Here is a 10,147-nt window from a genome sequence, read left to right as displayed (position 1 = left end):
TAATACTTACCATATATTTCACTTACCATACATATAAATTTAAATATAGCATTTAATAATAAATAATTTGAATTATAGTAATACAAACCGTAAATCTCCCGTTGTTGTCCTCGATAGCTTTCTCCTTTCCTCTTGATGCTGATGCCTCGGGTTCTTTGTTAGCTACGAAAATAATAATAATTTACACTATTAATTACAGCACTAATTATAATAAATAATTGAACTTCTAATCGATTCCTACCTTGTTCTCAATTTAATCCTAAATAAGTTTTCTTACTTTTCTAATTCAATTCACACTCTATTTCTATTCAAATTTCATCCAAACTCAAATTTAATTATTAAAATTTCAGCATATTTTCCAAATTTCGAATTTCCCTCAATTTAGTCCCTAAAACATAAAACTTATAGTTTCTTTTACAATTTAATCCTTTTATCAATTCTAACTTAAAATTTATTCAATTAAATCCCTAATTTAACAATTTATTCAACATGAATCATGCTTAAAACCTATAAACTTCCAAACCTCTACTTAATTTCATCAAAACTCTACTCTAAAGCTTCTAAAACATCAAAACTAAAAGAAAAAGGGCTTAATTGACTTACCAAATTAAACTCCAAGCTTTAAAACCATATTTTCCTTTTTCTTTCTTTTTCTTCTTTCTTTCTTTCCTTTCCCCAGTTTCGAAATAGCTTCTGTTCTTTTTCTTCTCCGTTTCTTTCTTTTACTTTATTTTATTTGCTTTATTGTTTTTAATTACTAAATAATTAATATAATATTAATATAAAATACCTTATGCTTAAATATTAAGTAAACCAATTGTTTAATTACATTTGTACATATTTATTTTATTACACTTGTATAAATTTTATACCATTTATTTGTCAATTATTTTATTTATTTAATAAAAATCTATTTAACAACAATTGATAATATTATAAATGTACATATATATTTTATTTATAATTGTATAATATCATCTATATCATACACTTGTCATCATTTATTTTATTTATCACACAAAAATCTTATAATTTAATTATTTATCTAATAAATATCTATCTAATAATTTAATATAATTATTACAAATGTATATACTTCTATCAATACATTTGTATTAAATCACTTCTATACATTTGTCTTTGTTTAACTTATTTCATAATATAATAATAATAATAATAATAAATATATTTTATTATTTAATATTAAACCTTAATGATTATTAATGAAATTAAAAAATATCACATAAAATCTTCTCTTACCCACTTATGTCGCTTCATACTTGTGAATTGGCTTAATTGCCATTTTGGTCCTTTATACTTTCTTTTAATCTGTAAGTAAACTTTTACCCTTTACTCTATTTAATCCTTTTCCTAATTATTCTTAATTAGACTAAATTCACCTATCTAAAACCTAATTAAACACACAACTAGTCTCGTAAATATTTCTAATAATTATTTTTGAACTCAATTTACTAAGACGGAGGCCCGATATCATACTTTTCTGATGCCTGTGAATTTTGGGTCATTACAGGCATTATGCCATCTTTCAATGTTAATGAAAAATTCATCATAAAATTCTCTTTTCTTGCTTTCTTTTTCCTTTCAAGCTCAATTCTGTTTTGTTTGCTCAACAAGTATCGAGCTCTCAAGCTCAAGAAACTAATAACTTCATTCATTTCACATTCTTAGTTCCAACAGATGTAGTTATATTAGTTATCTTCATATACCTACGTGCAAGTCCGATTTGGTTGATATCAAATGCATGGTAAGGATTCACATATGCGAAACACAGAGTCGATGTATTAGACAAAGACAACTTGATATACACTTATGTTGTGATCGAAAGTGATTTTTTTAACAACGTGGTGGAGAAAATCAGCTACGAGACTAAGTTTGTAACTGTAAGATACCACAAAATATGTATGCAAAGAAATAAAAGTATAGTATAATTCTTTAGTCTTTATTCCTTATCTTGAATGAAAACATTGATGATGATTATATACACATGTGAGAATCATAGCTCCTAACCAACTGCTTAACAAACTGCATAACAAACTAACAAACTAACCATCAAACTTATATTACTGTTTAACATTCACCCAGCTTCTCCACGGGTATGACCCGAAGTAAACTTTGAATACGAGTAAACAAAGAGACAAATAATGGTTTAGTAAGAATATCGACAACTTGATCACAGGCATGCACTTCACCAACAATAAGAGACCCATTAGCCACTTTTTCACAGACAAAAAACAAATCAAGTTCAACATGTTTGAATTTGGAGTGTAAGACTGGATTGGCTGTAACGACAACCGCACTTGAATTATCACACCAAACTATAGGAGGATCAGCAGAACCAATTTGTAATTCTTGTAACAAAGACACTAACCAAGTAATGTCACTAGAAGCTGCAGCTAGACTTCTATACTTAGCCTCTACCGTTGACTGAGATACAACTTGTTGTTTCTTAGAACACCATGAAACATGCATATGGGCAAAGTAAACATAAAACCCTGTCGTAGATCGACGGTCATCAAAGTCAAGACCCCAATTGGCATCAACATATCCAACCAAAGATAGTCTGTTGCAACGTCGAAAAACCAGCCCATGAGTAACAGTACCATGTAAATATCCCAGAATACGTTTTAAGGCTATCAAATGAATCGTAGTAGGTGCATGCATGAACTGACATATACAATTTATAGCATAGGCAATATCTGGTCGAGTCAGAACCACATACTGAAGAGCACTAGCCGAACTTCTATATTCAGTAGGATCATTAAGCCTATCACGATCATCTTTAGAAAGAGTTGATGAATTAACCATCGGTGTATGACCACTTTTTGTATTAGCCAGAGAACTCCTGTCAAGAAGGTCTTGAATGTATTTGCGCTAACATAAATGAAGACTACCAGTGGAGGACTGAGTGCCCTTAATCCCCCAAAAATAGTGAAGCTCACCCGTATCCTTTAGAGATAACTTGTTATGTAGTTGCTGAACAAAACAATTTATTTCATCAGTCGAACTGCCAGTAATAACAATATCATCCACATAAACCAAGATATAAACAGTGGACGTGGTTGACACTTTAACAAACAATGAGGCATCAGCTTTAGACAAGACAAACCCAGTAGAAATAAGAAATTGTTTTAATGTTTCAAACTAGGCACGGGGAGCTTGCCGTAATTCGTATAAAGCCTTTTTTAGACGACACACCAATGGCTCACCATTTGGTCCATATTGAACATATCATGGAGGCTGCTGCATAAATACTTCATCAATCAGGTCTCTATTCAAAAAGGCATTGTTTACATCGACTTGACAAAGTATCCAACCATTAGTCACAGCAACAGACAAAATGGTTCGAATAGTAGTAGGTTTGACCAATGGTCTAAATGTTTCTTTGAAGTCACAACTAGGAACCCAAGAACACCCATTTGCAACTAACTGAGCTTTTTGATGACTAATTGACCCATCAGGATTCTTTTTTATTTTGAAAAGTCATTTACATCCAATCACTTTCCGACCAGGAGGTAGAAAAACCAGCTCCTAGGTAGAGTAGGCCATTAAAGCATCAAATTCAGCTTGAACTACAAACTTTCATTCTATATGAGCAAGAGCTTCCTGAATAGATCAAGGCTCAAATTCTATAACATCAACTGTCAAAGCTTTAGGCTTAAAAATGCTTGCCTTAGACCGAGTAACCATAGTATGTGTATTCTCTGTAGGAAGAGAAGGAATAATTGAAGATACACTGAATTGACCAATCGGACTAGCTTCTGTAGACGAACTTGAAAGACAATGCTCCCTTATATTATTCCCACATTCAGCCTGCAACCAACTGTGACGGACTCACGGGAATGAAGCATATTTGCCAACTCAAATGTACCAGATCGATGAGAATTGCAACCTAGATCAGAATTGCAACCTAGATCAGAAGGTAAAGGTACAGTCGGTGATGGGACAATGATGCTGCTAGGTTGTGCAGTAGACTAGACAGAAGAAGTTCGAATGACTGGAACATATATAAAAAATGAGAAGATGACTTAACAGTGGGCAATTCAGACAAATGAAATAGAAACTGACGTTCATCAAACATAACATGACGAGAAATAACAACTTTACCCTCTAGAGTGAGACAATAATAACCCTTATGCTAAGAGCTATACCCTAGAAACGTACATGGCTGTAAGTGAAAATCCAACTTGTGTGACACAAAATGACGTAAATACAGGAAGCAACAATAACCAAACACCCTTAAGTGATCATACCTAGGCTCACGACCATAAAGAATCTAATACGGAGATTGACCTTTCAAAATTGACGTGGGCAACAGATAAATAAGATGCACAACACCGCAGAATGCATATCCCCAATAATTCATAGATAGATTTGCCTGAGCCAAAAGTGTAAGACCAGTTTCCACAATGTGCCTGTGTTTGCGCTTAGCAACGCCATTTTGTTCTGAAGTGTGAGGGCAGGAAAGACGATGAAGAATCCCATGGCTAGCTAGAATTGAAGCAAAAGCATGAAACTCACCGCCCCAATCACTTTGAAATTTCTTAATAGTCTTCCCAAACTGAGTGCTGACCATTTTCTAAAACTGAATAAAACACTCAACTGCTTGTGATTTAAGCTTAATCCCATAAACCTAGGTAAACCGACTACACATGTCAACAAACGACACACAATACATATTACCGCCGCAGTCATAGACAACCAATTCAAACAATGCAACATATTCAGTGGTAGAGAGTGAAAAAGGCAACTTATGTGATTTCCCTTTCTGACAAGCAATACAAACATTATCAAGACATTTTTTATTTGAAGCAATTTGACACTTGTCAAGTACAAGTTTAACAATCGCAGAATAAGGGTGACCAAGTCTTTTATGCCACAGTGAAAAGACATCATCATCATTCAATCGAGAATCTTGGATCCTAGTGTTGTTGATAGAAGGAATGACATCAGAATGAACAAACGAACCAGCCGAAAACTGACAGAGAACATCACGAACTTGGCCCCGCAGTAAAATTTCCTATGTCTGAATGTCCTTAACAACACAATAAGAGGGGTGAAATTCAAAAAATACATTGTTGTCAACAGCAAATTGAGAAACAAACATAAGATTTTTACGGATACTTGGCACGCACAAAACATTAGAAAGATGCAATAACTTTTTCATTGTTGGTAAAACAATATTCCCAATAGATGAAATTTTAGTAGGAGCCCCATTTCCCATTAAAAGAGAAGAAGTGCCTATATATGGAGTGGAGGTATGTAAACCAGACGCATTCTAACACACATGATGAGTGGCCCCTAATTCTGGATACCATGATGAGGTTCCTATCGGCATAGGAACACATGAGTTAGTATTACCAAAATTAGAATCATACTGTGTGGCATCTAAAAAATCAAATGCATGAAAATCAAGAATTCGGGGTAGCCCAACACACTGTGAGGAATCAAAATCAAATACGCGTGCTCTTGGTTTAGTTCGCCACCAAACTTTAGGAGCATTATGACGCATAGAGCCTTCAAAATCAACAGAATTAGCATTAGGCCCAAGAGAACTGATTCCAAAATTTTTACTAGCATTGATCGACCCATTATTTTGCCCACTAACAGGCTCAATATACTGGCCTACAGTCAGCCCATTATTTTGTCCAAAAACATGTCCAACAGACTAGCCTGCATTCGGCCCAAAACGCTGCCTAGCAAACTGCACTTGAAACTGCCCACTATTTTGTCCAAAAACAGGTCCAATAGACTGGCCTGCATAACTCAGCCTGTATGTTGCAGCAGAAGGCCCAACATGCAGTACAGACCGCTGGCCCACAACATGCCCCACATCATTCTGCATGATACGCCTATCATAACACTCAGATGGGCCACCAACAGACCCAAACCAATGACCTCTTGACCCACCAGTTAACTCAACCCCATAATCAGCTCCATTAGGGTAAAATTCCCTAGCATGCGACGAATACATCTCCCGATTCGAAAAAGACGACCAGCCTCGCTAGAAATCACCAAACCCAAAACCATCCAACAAACCAAAACCTTGTAACCCCTGTGTATTATGCGTGGAAGCCGTCGAAAATTGCACCGTGGTGGAAGCATTTGGGCCATTGTAGGACCGATTGGATAGATAGAAACACCGCTGCGCCATATGACCAAATCTATTGCAGATTTGACACTACAATCGTGACCAAAAACCACACCCTTGCGACCCATTGTAGCACGTCCTCCACGCACATCGCTTGAAACCGAATCAACTATTGCAGCAACCACAGGCGGTTCAACTAGATGAGCATGCATGGGAACCTCACGCGCCACCCGCATCTGTCGATTTTCGACCTCCATGAGAACATCGACTAAACGCCGAAAGGGAAGAGGCTCCGTCGAGAAAAAGGCCAAGGTCAATACTGCATCAAAATCCGACGAGAGTCTAGCCAAAATGACTTCCAGCTTTTTGGATTCTGACACCGCCGATCCAGAGGCTGCAAGTAAAGCACATATATTTTCTATTTTTGCAATATACTCTTTCACAGTTAACACACCCTTCTTTGTAGAGTGAAGATCATGCTTAATGTGAGAAACTTTTGCACTGGTTGAGGCAGCAAAAAGACGATTCGCGATGCTTCGTATTTCGCATGCAGACTGATACCATGTAAGATACCACAAAATATGTATGTACAGAAATAAAAGTATAGTATAATTCTTTAGTCTTTATTCCTTATCTTGAATGAACACATTGATGAGGATTATATACACATGTGAGAATCATAGCTCCTAACCAACTGCTTAACAGATTGCATAACAAACTAACAAACTAACCATCAAACTTATATTATTGTTTAACAGTAACAGCAGCAGATGGAGGAACAAGTATTAAGGTAACTACCACCTTTTACACCATTGGTTGACATTAATAAGATCTCTCCAGACCTAATGCTCCAAATCAAGGTAGCATCCGAGAAGAGCCCTTCTTTTGAAAGCTATTGAAAATTATGTGTTGGCAAATCCCGATTTCCGAAACTCTACTTTCATTGCGTTCAACGTTTAATGGTGTGGTTTGGATGATGTTTCATGTTGTCTTACCCAAAAACTGTGTTTGATTGTGTAATAAGTGATTTGTCTCTCTGGATTTCATCATTTCTATTTCCATTGTAATAAGTCTTTTGAGTCATTTCAAAATATATACTTGAAAGCAATGTTTTATGGTTCACGACAGTAACACTATTATTATTAATAGAAATAGGCAATGATTGGTTGAATTAACAAGTTAATTATGTTCTGTTAACATTACCTTGCAAAGTCAAATGGAAATACCAAAACAAGAAAAAAGAATTACAAATTGCCACATTCCAAGCACATGAATTCAGGGTCTTATATTGAACATTATCCAAGGTGTCTAGATTCAGGTCATTCTCAGTGCTCGATCACGAACCAGATTAGGCCATCACTGCTTTGACTTGTAAGCATCGTTGCCACAACTAATTATCTTCAACGATAAATTTATCCCTTGCATGGATAAGTGTAACTTTTAGAACTGGAATTAGGTGTGGTGCGCAAGCTACTGTGATGACTCTCCCACTCAAAAAATAAATTTAATATCAGATACTAAACTGATAAGAACAGATACTACACTTGATCTTAGCCTAAAGGCCAAGAAAGGTATGCTTTTACACATCAAGCATCGGGCAATTTAAAGCCTGCTTCTCGCCTGTTCTTTCGTACTCTTCCTGATGTGGGATTTTATGCAAATCAGCTATAGAAGAGCCGCCTACTGGTTTTCCTACAAAGACTGAACCCCTCCTGAATAGACTGGTTCTGGGCCACTTCGGATTTGAATCAACAACCAAGGCACCTTTCAACAAGAAAACCACTGCATTTGCAATTTGTAAAACACACCACGAATAGGATTATGACTCTGCCCAACGAAAGGCTAAAGTGACTCATTTTATTCCCCAAGTGAAATCAACAATCAAGCTTACCATTAAAGAACAATTTGTGAAACTCGAAAGCAACATGCCTGGAACTTTACAACAAGAGCGGAAAATTTCTTTAATCATAGCTGGTTTATTGATCATAATTGTCCATTAACTTTGTACCTTGCAGAAATAATTACAAATATTGGAACTGGAATTGGGTGGAGTGCGCCAGACCCGAGCTATAGTGCAAAGCCTGGGCGACGCCCGAGAGCCCCAGTAGCAAGCTATTGTGATGGACTCTCCCCCTTCAAAAATAAATTTAATATCATGTGAGCCAATGGCCCACGTATCAGATATTAAACTGATAAGAACAGATACTACACTTGATCTTAGCCAAAAGGCCGAGAAAGGTATGCTCATCTCTGTCAAGCATCGCGATATTTAAAACCTGCTACTCGCCTCTTCTTGCGTACGCTCCTTGATGTGGGATCTTATGCGAAGGAGCAAGGCACCATCCCAGCAAAGATTTAGTTTCCGTAGTTGCATCAAACAAACAAATTTAACATTGAAAGAAGCATGCTTAAGCTAATTAATTCAACAATAAAACCACTTTTCTAACGATCAAAACTTTGAAAAACAAAAGCTACATTTGCAATTTGTAAATCACGCCAGGAATGGGATTTTGGCTTTGCTCAAAGAAGCAGCAATTGGATTTTAGAATACTGATTATCTTGTTTCAAGACTTTTTATTTGGAACAAAATGGAAATTTCTCTGGAATCCGGTGGTGATGGGAATCATCTGGAAGTAGATGATGGTGAAGGTTCTCAAGAAGATGTGGATAGAAATACTAAGAAGGAAGAGACCAACGGTGAGGCGAACACAGAAATGACGGTTGACCCAAGGCCGACCCCAAATCTATCATGGAAGGACAAACTAATGGGGATTGGAACCGGTAATATTGCTAAAACGGCGATGACAAATTCTGGCATGGGGGATGATGATGATCTTGAATTTCTGGAAGGAGATATTAACAGATCTACTATCAATGGATTCCTGCAAAGATTTTTCTGATAGGATTCAATGAATCCTTTTTAAGGAAATGGAAACTACGGTGGTTCTGAAACTGCTAGGTAGGAACATCGACTATGGAGCTTTAAACAATCGGATTAGTAGCCTTTGGAGACCCTCTAAACCCTTTCATCTTATGGATATAGAAAACAAATATTACTTGGCAAAGTTTCAGCGTACAGACTTTTTTGAGAAGGTATTATCGCAAGGCCCTTGAATAATCTATGGGCAATACTTGATTGTCCAACCTTGGACCAAAGAGTTTAATCCGTTACAACCATATCCAAGCATGGTGATGGCTTGGATATGTCTACCAAGACTCTCAGGTTTCTTATAAAAAAAAGGATTCTTGAAGAAATAGAGGGACTATAGCGAAGGTAGCCAGATTGGACTTCAACATAGACAACAGAACTAGAGGCCAATTCACAAGAATTGTCGTTTATGTGAATCTTGACAAGCCCCTTGTGTCACAAGTCATGGTTAATGGAGCTCTTGAGAAGGTTCAATATGAATCACTTCCCATGATTTGTTTCAAATGTGGGAAGTATGGACACACGAAAGAAATCTGTTCATTATCGGAGCAGAGGTTGACCGTGGAAAAAGAGCGGGGGGAATCTGCTCTAAATCAGGCAGCAAGTGGAGGGGACAGCGCAATCAATGGGCCATGGATGGTGGATGAGAGGAAAATTAGGCGAAACTCAAGGGTCAATGGTAATAGGAAAGTTGATTTGAGGGGGAAAAAGGATAGGGATCCAGATTTGGTACACTATCTAATCCGCTAACATCGGATGGCTTGGGGGTAAGGCGAGTAAGGTAGGCTTGGAGGGTGAGACGAGTAAGGAAGAATCTGGAAAAGCAGTAGGGGTTAAGGAAAAAGGGTTGGCTCGTAGGAGGGGATGATTTTCAAGGAAACCCTATTTTAATGAAAGGGGAAAGTTTGATTGGAATTAAAATAAATGAAAATGAAGTCGGGACTTTGAGTCCAATGGGAAATGGGGAAGCTTCTTTGGTTAAAGTGGGTTGTGAGTTGCTTGGACCAAGTTTTAAAGCTCTGGGGAAAATCCTGTTGAGTGCGTTGGGCCTTCCCTTTTAAGTAGCGGGCCTGTTGAGGCACGCATATTAAACGCAAAACCCATTTTGA

The 10,147-nt window shown here is 36.8% G+C and overlaps 1 long non-coding RNA gene, 1 other non-coding gene and 1 pseudogene across 2 annotated transcripts; all 3 read right to left on the bottom strand.

Moving 5' to 3' along the window:
• Positions 1–7,219: 7,219 nt before the first annotated feature.
• LOC128037712 (uncharacterized) lies at positions 7,220–9,913 on the bottom strand. Its single transcript, XR_008193413.1, has 2 exons — positions 8,001–9,913; positions 7,220–7,891 (listed from the first exon to the last, which is right to left on the bottom strand). It is a non-coding gene; the product is annotated as an uncharacterized LOC128037712 (long non-coding RNA).
• On the bottom strand, positions 7,517–7,684 carry LOC128037720 (U2 spliceosomal RNA; annotated as a pseudogene).
• LOC128037721 (U2 spliceosomal RNA) lies at positions 8,156–8,351 on the bottom strand. Its single transcript, XR_008193419.1, has one exon. It is a non-coding gene; the product is annotated as a U2 spliceosomal RNA (small nuclear RNA).
• Positions 9,914–10,147: the final 234 nt, after the last annotated feature.

The sequence above is a fragment of the Gossypium raimondii genome, unplaced genomic scaffold, assembly GCF_025698545.1.
Source record: "Gossypium raimondii isolate GPD5lz unplaced genomic scaffold, ASM2569854v1 Contig00268, whole genome shotgun sequence".
Lineage (NCBI taxonomy): Eukaryota > Viridiplantae > Streptophyta > Magnoliopsida > Malvales > Malvaceae > Gossypium > Gossypium raimondii.
Note: the sequence above shows the minus strand (reverse complement) of the source record. Positions and strands in the feature narration are given on the sequence as shown.